At 32.8% G+C, this 12,705-nt stretch overlaps 1 long non-coding RNA gene across 1 annotated transcript in view; it reads left to right on the plus strand.

Moving 5' to 3' along the window:
* Nucleotides 1-3,299: 3,299 nt before the first annotated feature.
* Nucleotides 3,300-12,705, plus strand: part of LOC127562012 (uncharacterized) — a 46,795-nt gene continuing 37,389 nt past the window's right edge. Inside the window, exon 1 of the long non-coding RNA XR_007953590.1 lies at nt 3,300-3,459. This is a non-coding gene — a long non-coding RNA (uncharacterized LOC127562012). The remainder of the gene's footprint in view (nt 3,460-12,705) is intronic.

A 12,705-nucleotide genomic window follows, 5' to 3' on the forward strand; every position in this document is an offset into this window, starting at 1 on the left:
ATTTGGATATAAGTTCTAGAAATTAAGGGAAAGCATGGATAGCAATGAAGATATGGAAGACAATAACCACTATAGAATTTTATATCCAGCTCAAGCTTGGAATATTATGGTCTCTCATGGGACATGTTAACTTTCTCTAATCCAGTTTTTGTAATGGGCTGAGGCTTGAGTTGATGCACTGAGGTCCCAAGCACATGAGGCTAAATAGTAATTGGACCCTACTCTATTAATATATAAGCTTGGAGAAAGAATGGCCCCCGCCCACTCTTTGTGCAAGTCCTGATGTGTTGTATAGGAAATGACGATTTTGGTGGGTGGAGGCAGGGGAGTGGAAAAGGAAGGGGAAGGAGAGACTTTTGGGATTGCCATTGCCACGGTTGGCTCAGCTTACGTCTCTCTCTGTTAGCTGGCTTCCTGTCACAACTGCCTATATTTGCTATCGCAATCTTTCTTGCCTATATTTGCTATCACAATCTTTATTCACCTCTTCACTTCAATAAATATTGTTTTTCCCTTAACCTGAATTCCTGACTCCGGCTGATTTTAAATCCGTGGTCACTACAAGTTTTGTTTTATCTATCAGGATGCTATTGATGTGGAGCTTCTGCCTTAATGACTATAGTATAATATAGTTCAAGTAATGGGAAAACAAGCCTTTTAAGAACTCCCAAAACAATAAAAGTACTAGAAAATTGGAACAATCCAAGTGTCAGCCTAATATATCACCAAGTAAAAGAATAACAGATTAAATTTCTGTCCCTCTGATTTTTACTCCTTATCTCTTTCTGAATATCAACCTCTCTATATCCCTTACTCTCTTCTCCACTTTCTCCCTTTATGTTTCAAGAATACTTGAACTCATATGCTTAGTTGTATTATCTTGACAAGGTCATTTCTGCTCTCTGAATTTCTTTTGATCTATAAAATAGGGAGTATGATAATAATAGCATTTTCTAGGAAATATGATTTTATCTGGACTGATTTGTTTTTAACTTTAATTAAATGGTAAAGTAGGATAACAACTTTCCCATGTTCTTCTTCTTTTTTTTTTTTTTTTAAATACTTAATCATTACAGAAAGGCATTAGCACAAGAAAAAAATGAAAACATCAACAAGTACTTCTCCCTGATTTCAGGCAGCTTTGTGAGGACAGACTTAGAAAAATCTGAGTTAACTACTGGCTAATTTACAGAAAATGTTTAAATATGAATTGGCAAATTGACCATTTAAAATGAATCTTTAATGTCTTTTTTGTTTGTTTGTTTGGGATTTTTTTTTTTTTTTTTTGGAAAAGCCTTCTGGTCACCCTCAATTGCTAGGGCTATCTTGCTTATGACAGCTGGTGTATAATCTCTGATTATACTACAATTAGAATGTCTTATATTGCTTAATGCCATCAAGCAAAAAAGGTTTGCCTTTCAACTAATGTCTAAACATAGAGTAGATCATGACCGCTGGGGGACAAAAAGTGCTTCTTAGCCTCTCTTAAATTCTCAGTATTTTTCAGAATACTTTGCAATGTGAGAATTTTATCTCTGTTTTTAGTAAATTTGTCCTAGAGGTTTCTCCATTCCCCCTCCCGCCCAAAGGCTTTGGGGCTTACTCTTCTTCCCTTTCTATCACAACAGATGCAATTGATTATCATCATTTTAGTTCATCAGCCTGTGTTGTTGAAAATGGTGCTAATGAGGCCAAGGTTACAGGTTCAGTCTTTACTCAGGCTAATTATTTCTGCACAGAAGTAAAAAAAAAAAAAGAAAAAGAAAAAGAAATTTCTGTTTCTCAAAATCCAGCAAGTCTTCACAAAAATATGATCCATTAAGTTAGAAGTGCTGCCATAGACTAGATTTGTGGGGTATGGTAAGTAAGAATGGTAGAACTTGGCAATAATATTATACCTACTCATGAATTTAGCTCTTTAAGGATTATAAATTTTTAGTCCTCTGTTAAGTAAACAGATCAAACATCATTTTCTCCATTTGGAAGATCTTCTGTTCTGTTTCCTTCTAGGTCTTTCACCAAAACTTGCTATTTTTTAGGCATATTATACTAGTGATTGGACTGGATAGGTCTCCTTCAAGTCAGAAATTATGTTATTTGATAATTTTGTGACCTCATATAATTATATCTTTTTAATAGGAAGAAAACTGAGAAGTTTTCAGCTTCCCCCTTCCTCATTTTACAGACACATCTGAAGTCAAGAAAAGATGAGACTTAGCCAGGATTATGTAAGTAGGAAGGAACTGGTATAATATTTGAACTCAAGTCTTCTTGACTCCAAGTCCAATTCTTTTTCCATTATACTGGTCTGCCTTTCATTTTTGTCAATAAGCACCAAGGCTAACATTTGAATTTAGATCTTGGGACTAATTCTGTTCACTTTCCATTGAACCATACTATTGTAAAGATTTAAAGTTGACTAACCCAAATGATATCTTAAAGAATGTTTCATAGATAGTTGTCTGTTCTCCACTCATATTTAGCAAGTGAAGTCACTCAATAGATATTTATAAAGTATTTATGTATCAAGTATTGTGTTTAGGTTTAGGGATATGGATATAAAAAAAAATCAACTCCCTATCTTTAAGAACCTTACAATCTAGCAGGAGAAGGTAACACACTGCACAAGAAATATCAGATCAAAAAGGAAAAACATGAGAAAGAAAGAAAAAATTTGAAGAAAAAAGCAAACGAACAACAAGAAGAGTCAAAATATTATATTGTGATACACATTTATTTCTCCACAGTCCTCTTTCTGGATTCAGATGGGTCTTTTCATCATAAGTCTATTAGAATTTATCCAATAATAATTTTAAAGAAGTTATTTTATTCAGTAATTTTTTCCCATTTTACCAAATTTATTTTTTGAGAAATTGTTTTCTTTTTTTTTTCATTTTCTCAAATTTATTTTTAAGGAGCTATGTTTTACTCATGCAGCATAGTGTCTTTTTTGATGCAGGCATGTTATACTGGATAGTCCTGTGCCAATGTCTCTGAAAACTCACAATTGATTATAAAGTTCTTTAGAGAATGCTCTTGCTTTGTATGAGTTCTCTTAAAGTCTGTGGGCATTTGAATATGACTAATCCTTCAGAGTGGTAGTCTTTTCAGTAGAGTTTTAAATGCTTTATAGGTCAGCTGATAAAGTACCTCAATTTTTTTCCAGTTCAAAAAAAGAAAGGAGCATCACAAATACTGATGAGGCATGAGTTCCAGGGCTGAAGTCATAATGCAGGCTGAAGAGATTCTCAGGGGCATGATGGAAAAAGTGGAGAGGAGTGCAGCTAGTTGGGAAACAATGGAAATTTGACAACATCTTACTATTACTGCTCCTGTGAGGAAAGAATTAACAACTGCATCAAAGGAAAAAACAAACAAAAAAGAAAAAAAAGTTGCTATTCAGTGGAGAACAAATGGATCTTGGGAAAGAATGTTAATAATCAAACAAAAAATAAACTGGTAAGTCCCTACTTTAAGTCAAGTTCTACTCAATGCTGGGGTAAAAAAAAAAGAGACCAAGGGCAGTTCTATCTTCCAATAGCTTATGATATAATAAGAAAGACAACATGCAAAGAAATATATACCAAAAAATCATATACAGGATAAAAAATAAATAATTAACAGTGGGAAAGCACTAGAATTAAAAGTAATTAGAAAAAAATTTCTAGTAAAAGATAAGATTTTAGTTGCAAATTAAAGGAAGCACCAAGGAAGTCAATAGGCAAGGCAGAAAGAGAATATTCCAGGCATGGGAATAGTCAGAGGATATTTCTGAAGCTAAGAGTTGATGTGTCTTGTTCATGGAATATCCAGGAAGCTAATATCACCTGACTGAAGATTATATGTTAGAAAATAAGGTTAAAATACACTACTAAGGTAGGAGAGGACTAAGTTATGAATGACTTGTAATTCTAAAAATTTGTATTTGGTTGTGAAGATGATAAGTTACTGGATTTTATCAAAAGATAGTAGGGTAGAGGAGTGGAGAAGAGGGGAGGGATGATATAATTGGATCTGTGTTTTAGGAAAATCTCTTTAGTGCCTGGATGGAGAATAGATACAATAGGGAAAATAGTTGAGGCCGGCAGACTTATTTATAGGAAGATGATAAGAGCCTATGCCAGTATTCTGACAGTGTCAAAGAGAGAAGGGGGCTGGTTCAAAGAAGATTTTATAAAGACAGATTGAATGTGGGTGAGGAGATAGTAAGGAATCTAGGATGACTTTTAGGTAATAGTTAAATGGAAATTAAATGGTAAGAGTCAAGGAGACAAACCACAAAATGTATGATAGTAACTTTCAAGATCATGTACAAGTATGGGAACAGGATTTGTCTGAAGTTAAAGCAGATATCTAGGAGCAGAGGGTTACTGGGTGGAAAGGAGGAGTTAGTTCTGAATGCATCTGTGCCTATATGCATCATATGGAGAAAATATTAAAACATAATAAAAACTTTATCTTCTGCTATTATGAAAGTTTGTTAATGCTGCTATAGACTAGCATGCACAGTGAAAGAAAATTAAATGTTGGTAGTTCAAATGTGGGGTTCTTGTTCTTCTCAAAATATTATAAAAGTTCTCTCTGGGTGCCTTCCCTGGAATCAGGATTTTGTCGGTCCCTGTTCGGGCGCCAAAATGTGGTGAGCTTTTTCTTCTCAAAATTCAGCCAGGTGATAAAAGTTCAGATCTTTTATTATCTCCAATATAGCCCGGTTAGCTTAGAGGCCTATCTCTCTGCTTGGTTCCAAGAGCTCTCTCCGAATGTTGCCAAATCCAAAGGTCTGGTCCTTCAGCCTCTGCCTCTGCTTTCTTCAGCCTCTAGCCAGCTCCACTCTTCATATAACTCTGCTGAAATCTCGACTTGTAGCTTCTTCACTCTGAAGAACTTCTTTGACTGGCCCACTGAAGCTCTATTTATGCTCCCAAAGAGCTTCAAGGGAGGTGTGAACTCATTGAACTCCAATGAGTAAAGGTGTGAACACAAGCCTTGTATTAATTAGTTCTACTTAGTACCTTGTTTCAGGTTCTGCCCAAAACATCTTGTAAGATTAGATCAACTCTAATTAGTTAGCAGTTAGTAAGGATTCCAACAATTAAAGACCAATTTCTCTATCCAACTGCATGGCTTGACCATGTAGTAGGGTAATAGCCATGATAGTCATGAATTTACTATCTGAGTGATAGATTATTATTGTCTCAAAGGCTATGCAAGTTTATTTGATTCCTGCCTGTGACAAGGGTAACCAAGTAACTGAGTCTCTAAGACAACATCACCTCATTCTTGGCTGGGGGGGAGGGGGAGGAGGAGGTAGTGGAGTAGGGGAGGGGGAGAAAAGGGGAGGAGTCATAAGCATTTCTTTGCTGAAGGCAATAATCAATAATGATGTGGTGAATCACTAGCATTGCTTTGGCATACTTGTAATGTAGTAATATCTTAAAAGACTCCAGCTCAGAACATATTTAAATGAATCCTATTACCAATCTGGTACAGGCAATTTTAAACAGCTTTGCAAGTTCTGGACACTAGCCATTTATAGTCCTTATAATTACTTTTTATGGAGACTTTTATTGCAAAATGATAATTTGCAGGTTCTCTGTAGAAAAGAAAGTAAATGATTTAGCAAACTTGATTTTAATGTGTCTAAAGACAACAAGAAACGTCATTTGTGGAATATTCAGTCATTTTATATTGCAATGTTCCTGATAACTATTTGAAAAAAGTCACTAGGATCATGATAACATCCCAGGTACCAATCTCTTTTAATAAAGGATGATTAAGTAAAGAAAAAGTAAAAAAAAAATTGCTGGAATATTCAAAATAAAATCAAAATAGGCACTGATATTCAATGAATTCAATGAAAATAGGGGAAGATTGCAAGAGGCAATGAAATATATATCAGAAGTAAGGAGAAAAAACAATGACTTACTCATTACTCATTATTCATTAACTCAGATGTATCCTTCTCAAAAAATTCCTCGGGAAAAAAAAAAGTGTTACATATGCTAAGATCCAAAATAATAGATATTTCTCATTTATTTTTAACCAAAAGTAAGTCACTGGAATGGAATTCATTCCTCAATTCTGTATGTATAACAGCAGATAAATGTCTTGTTGAGCAAAGCTTAAAATTAAAAGCTGGAAAAAAGTACAAATATAAAATAAAAATATATATCATAACATAAGAATAATTCAAATCTGACCTGTTTCAACCACTTATATATTATGAAAAGTGGTATTTCAATGGATAGATTAAGGCTAAAATTAAGTATTGAAATTTAACCAAAGTAAATAAATTATCATACAAGGAGAACAAAAGAAAATAAACAGAACCTCAGTCAAAATATCCTTGACTTCTTTGATAAACAAATGTGACAGTTCAGTGAAATAAGTTTCAAATATCAACTTGTTTATCAAATTTCCTCGAGATGGATGGTGGAAGATTTTGAGCAGTGTTCTTCAAAAAACAAAGAAAAGCACTATGGATAAAGGCATTTTAACGAAATTTGAAATAATACACAAATAAAATACATACACAACCTGAATAATCTCAATAGCATTTAAGTATGATACTGAAAGGAAAACAAATAGAAGAAAAATTAGAAAAGATGGGAATTGATACAAAATGATGTATATTTCTTAATAGTAGCCTTTTTATTTTCAAGGTATAAGCTAAGATAATTTTCAATTTTCAGCCTTGTAAAACCTTGTGTTCTAAATTTTTTGCCCTCCCATTCACCCTCTCCCCTAGACAGCAAGTAATGCAACATATATTAAACATGTGTTACACGTATTTCCATGTTTATCATGCTGCACAAGAAAAATCAGATCAAAAAAAGAAAATGAGAAAGAGGAAAAAAACAAGCAAAGAACAAAAAAAAGATGAAAATATTATGTTGTAATGCACATTCAGTCCCCCCATCTGGATACAGATGGCTCTCTCCATTAAAAGTACATACCTCTCAAATTGGTTGACGACAGGAAAAGATAATAATGAATATTAGAGGGGAAGTGGGAAACTATTTGATCCAGCAGTGTTTCTACTGGGCTTGTATCTTAACAAGATCACCTTTTCTTATTTTTCCAAATAGTTTACCTAGTGCTGGAATTAATTGTTCTTTAAATGTTTGGTAGAATTCACTTGTAAATCCATCTGGCCCTGGAGATTTTTTTTCTTATGGAGTTGATTAATAGCTTGATCAATTTCTTTCCTCTCTTTTTCTCTCAATTTCTTTTCTTCTTATATATTCTCTAAAATGGGACTTTTAAGTAATTTATTTCCTCTTCTGTTATTCTGGGAAATCTATATTTTTAAATCATCCATTTCCCTTAGATTATCATATGTTTTGGCACACAGTTAAGCCAAGTGCTTCCTAATTATTACTTTATTATTGCTTATTGATGGATAGTTGACCTCTTTCATTTTTGATACTAGAAATGTGATTTTCTTCTTTTCTTTTTCCTAATCAAATTAATGAAAGATCTATCTATTTTGTTGGGTTTTTTTCCTAAACTAACTCTTAGTTTTGTTTATTAATTCAAGTTTTATGAGAATAATGTATATTTACATAAAAGGAATCATTGATAAAATAATTTTAATATTATAATCAGACTACCGCAATTGATATTCCATAGCTGATCATATCTTTGCCATCACTGAAATGACTACTGTAAAATATAGAGTACACATATTCCCATTGTGCTTATTACCTCACCTTTCAATGAACACTGGAGACATTTTTCTTCTCTTTACCTTTCATAAACCTATCACTTTTTTCCAACTTTGATGTCAACTCTTTCTGATAAGCCTATCTTAACAGACTTTCACTATTCTCAACTCTCTTCCCACTCTCGTCTCAACTCACTGCAATGACTTCTGACTCCTTCATTCAACAGAAACTTTTTTTTTCCAAATATTCATATAATTATGAATAGTTTTTTAATTTCCAAACCAAATGGCCTACCTTTAACCCTCATTGTTCTTAGACTGTCAGTAATCTTTGACACTGTGTATTTCTCATTTCTATAAAGTCATACATATTTTGTTTCTTCTACTAGCCTATGAATTCCTTTAGGACAAGAAGTATGTTATTAGTTTTCCTTTTCTTTATACCTCTAACCCTTAGTATAGTTCTTGGTGCTTAATAAATGCTTGATAACTGATTATTTCTTTTGCTTTCCATTTTGTTTATCTTTTCTTTGGCTTTTAGAATTTCTTCTTTTCTGTATGTTTTTTTTTAACATGTTTCAGTTCAATTTTTAATTGCATCAACATTTTTTCATCTCTGTTTACTCCCTTTTTAAAAATAAAAATCTTGAGAGTTAAAATTTTTTACCATTAAGCAGAATTTTAGCAGCAATCAATATATTTTGCCTTACTCAGTGCCTTCTTACTACCATTTTTGAAGATGATATATTCTTTTGTTTCTATGTTGTATTCTTTGATCCACCAATTATCTATGATTATTGTGACCAATTACTTTTTAATCCTTTCCTCAAATATTCTTCATGTGCCGTTTATTCCATTGTAGTCAGTAAATAATATGTTTGCTATTTCTCCTTGTTTGCCTTTGTGAAACTTTTAAATGTCTTAGTACATGATCATTTTCTGTAAAAGTGCCATACCAAGCTGAGAAATATGTAAATTTTCATTGATAATCACAAAGTGTCAGATATTGACCTTGTTTAGCTTATCTAAATTTCCATTTAAGCCTTAATTTCTTTCTTATTTAACCTCTCTTTTTAGAAATTTCAGATAGATCTACAATGGATATATTAAGAATCTCCAAAATTATTATTTGTTCTTTTTTTCTCTCTGCGACTTTTCCATTACATATTTAAATGTTAGCACATGCAATACATAGATAGTTGTATTCGTACATAAACATTAAGTTTGTTTTGCTTGGTACCATACTAAACCCTAGGAGAGCAAAAATGAGGAAGCAGAACAGTCTGTAATCTCAAGACCTTATACTAATGAGGGAAGACAACAAATAGAAGGAAACTGAAAAGTGTCTAGTGGAGGGATAAACTGTACCCCTGCCAGAAGATAGTCATTAAAAAAAGACTTTAGAGAAAGTCCCAAAAGAGGAAATATTTTGAAGATAGCAGATTCTCTCCTAATCATTCTCTTTTTTTATTTTTACTATGGCCCTCAGCCCTCTCATTTCTTTTCCTGAGACCACACAAAAAGAACAAAGGCACCTCCAAGTCTTCAATCTGTCTTATTTCTTTCTTTTTATTCTCGAATACATTAAGACTCTATGATAATGCTTCTTTTTCCTAGTGTATTAGAATTTCAGTAGTTCATCATAGAGCTGCTTCAACTTGGCTAAATATATTTACCTTTCTGTATTTCTTGATTCATGAGTTTTCATTTTCTACTGAGTTTGTGCCTTTTAATCAGCAATGTTTAGAACTACTCTATTTAATCCATCTGTTACCCCTCCCCCAATTTTTTTTTTCTTTTAAGATTATATGCACTTTTGCTATATAGGTTATTTTTGGCTGCAAGTCTTTATCTTTGGGTTTTTGGAAAATTGAATTGAAACTTCTCTTTCCTTTCCTGTACAATGGAAATAGCCAAGTTTTAAATAATTGAAATCAAGACTACTTGGTAATTGAATTTTTCCTTTTTGATGTATTGCAATATTTTTTTCTTTAAACTAGAAACATTGCATTTTGACTATGTGGGAGGATTAATTTGATTTTGTCTGATTGGTTATCTTGGTATGTGGATTTATTATATTTTATTCTTGTCTCTCATTTTAGTGGCTTTGAACAGGTTTTTGTTTGTTTATTTTTTGTTATGATTTTTTGAAATAAGACATTTAAACTTGGAAGTGGGAGTATTAAATTATGATTTCCATTTAGTCCAAAAATTCTTAAATTCCTTCTTTTTTACTGATTTTCCAAGTCAGTTATATTAGATAGTATATATCTTAAAATCTGTTCTATTTTTATTTTCTATTTTCCCCAGTCATGGTTATTGCTTTCTCTCTTTTTTTTTAACTATTCAAATTTTCAAGAAGTCCAGTCCTTGGATAGACTCTTCTAAGCTAAGTATTTTTCTTCCGGTTGTTATTTCCTTTAAATCTGCACTTTCCATGTTTAATTTATTTCACATAATTCATATAGACAGGATGTTTTTTTTTTTTTTTTCCCCCCTAAGGATATCATTCAACTTCTTCTTTTGAGTCCACTTCTTGGGCTACTCCATATTTTCTTTTATTTATAGAATAAATTGATGTCTTGGTTTTTGTATTGTAGTTTTATGTTTGGATCTGACCCTGTTTGGTCCTTGATGTTGTGGCTATGATTATGGTTTTCCTTCTAGGGGAATTTCTTGGTTGTGGCTCAGGATCTCTGTGGATCAATTTAGATTTTGGTCTTGGCTCCTTGCTGTTTTCTTCTCCTTTAATAATTACAAAATTGGAATTGGTTCTAAGTCTTGTTGTGAATCTACCTATCCCCAAACAGATTTTGTTCTTTATGTCACTGATATGCTTCCTACAAGATAGCAAGTCTCTTGCTTCCCCAGGTCTTACTCCAAACCTTTTTTTTTTTTTTTCTCTCATGTAATTACTGTTATGTCCCTGGGTTTATACCAGCTGCATGTTAGTATGACCCCCATCTCCTGCTATGGTGCAGCTTCCTGGATTCTCTGGTGAACTCTGGGTTGGCCTTGTTTCCTAAGCTAGATTGGTGTTATTCATGTACTTTGCCATCTACACATGTTGGAATTTCTCCATTCAGAACTTCTTTATAATTTTTGCAGTTTTTTTGTGAACTTTTCTGCTAGATAAAAGAGTTTAAACCTGTTTTTCTTAGATTAAAAAAAAATTATTGTTTTTTCTTGTTCATTTTGTGTATGTGTTTCACCCATGTGTTATGAAGGATTTGAGCTCTTCTGATTTGTAACATTTCAACTTTTTATGTTTATTTGATAATTTGGTTCCAAATGCAGTTTCAGGTCAATATAATCCTTAGGGTAAAAAAAGAGTCTTGTTCTCTCTCTCTCTCTCTCTCTCTCTCTCTCTCTCTCTCTCTCAATATTTATTTCTTTTATTGCATATCCTTGTCAATATCTCAGTTATTTCACACTATATTTTCTCTTCACTTCATCCTAGAGAACTCATCTAGTTTTAGTCATTTACTGCTGCTGAATTTCTAAAGTTTAAATATGATTCCTTCATAGAAACTTCACTCTCTGCTAAACCCACCCTGATATTCCATGAAAAGTACATTTGGAATAGGAATTTCCTTATTATCATCTTCAGTAGAGTCTGATGTGAAATATTTATTTAAGCTCTGTAGAAATTCCTAAGCTCTTCAATTTTTCTCTTTATCATTTACATACTTTATGAAACTATGATCATATATGCAGCTTTCAGTTAATAATGTAGTGGCCTTGGAATGGAATCTTTTTTTTTCCTTTCCTTTTACTATATTCTAAGTAATGAAACTAATATGAATTGTAGATGGTGAATGAATCTGAATTTTACCATTCTTGTGTGATTTTGAAAAATAAATAATAGCTTCAGAAAATATCCCTTTTTGGAAATCTAATTAAAGACCCCTAGTATCACAGAAAAGATGCTCCAGCCTCTACAACTAACCAAAAGAAATCAATTGTGAATTTAGAAGCAGTGGTGACTCAGTCATTTTAGCTGCCCTTTGTAATGCCTTCTATGATTTCCTAACATATAACATTTAAGATAGAAGGTCTCTTTTAGATACTTACATTTCTGATCACACTAGTATGAGTTCTTCCTCCAACAGAGCTGATTTTAATGCTTGCATACCTTATTATTCTGTGTACTTCATGTCCTTGTCTATCTTTAGATCTTTCATGGGGATACATTAAGCTTTCTAGAGATGTTCATTTTGTTGGTCATCTTAGAATTTCAAACATATCTGTGTAGCATTCAATTTATTCTTTGATTTTTTTCTACCCTTGTTACGCGACCAGTCCTTCTCCTCTTTCAATCATATATGCCCTTATTGTATCTGTCAGGTCACATTTATGCCATTGGTGACTTTTAACTATTTCATAACAATTTGGTGTATACTAAAGTTAACTTTATAGAGTTTACTGCTAACAGGCAAAATCAAAACAATGTGTATCACTGTTCCTCATTTGGAAAGCTGTCCCTAAAGGCATTGTCCTGTCAAATCAGTTGGACAAGTTCAAGAGGTGATGCTAACTGCCCATGAGGCTGCAAATTTTGTCCTTTATGCTTGTTGATCTTCACCTCTAAATATAATTCCCAAGTATCAAGGTCTTAGTTATATTTCAAAGCATAAAGTGTTTCTTGCTCTTTCTAATTCAGTCAATTCAAATTCTTCAAGGATGAATTCTTTAAGGAAACTACACAAATACTTGTATACTAATGATGCCATGAAATGAAGCTGGCAATTTTATCCTCCTGAATAATGCGGCTCTTTATTTCATTTTATAACAAAACACCTAATCAGAGAGGGAAGGGTCTGTAGAGGATATGTAATCCAAAACCCTTATTCATAGAGAAAGGAAACTGAGGCTTACAGAGGTTAAAAAACTTGTCCAAAGTCATATAAGAAGTCTTGAAGCCAGAATTGGAATTTAGGTGTTCTTGTTTGAAATCCTGTGATGTCAACATACCAAGCTGCTTCAATAAAGGAGGCACAATGTTTTATGATATTGTGATAACAATGAACTTGTAGTTC

This window comes from Antechinus flavipes, chromosome 4 (assembly GCF_016432865.1).
Source record: "Antechinus flavipes isolate AdamAnt ecotype Samford, QLD, Australia chromosome 4, AdamAnt_v2, whole genome shotgun sequence".
NCBI lineage: Eukaryota > Metazoa > Chordata > Mammalia > Dasyuromorphia > Dasyuridae > Antechinus > Antechinus flavipes.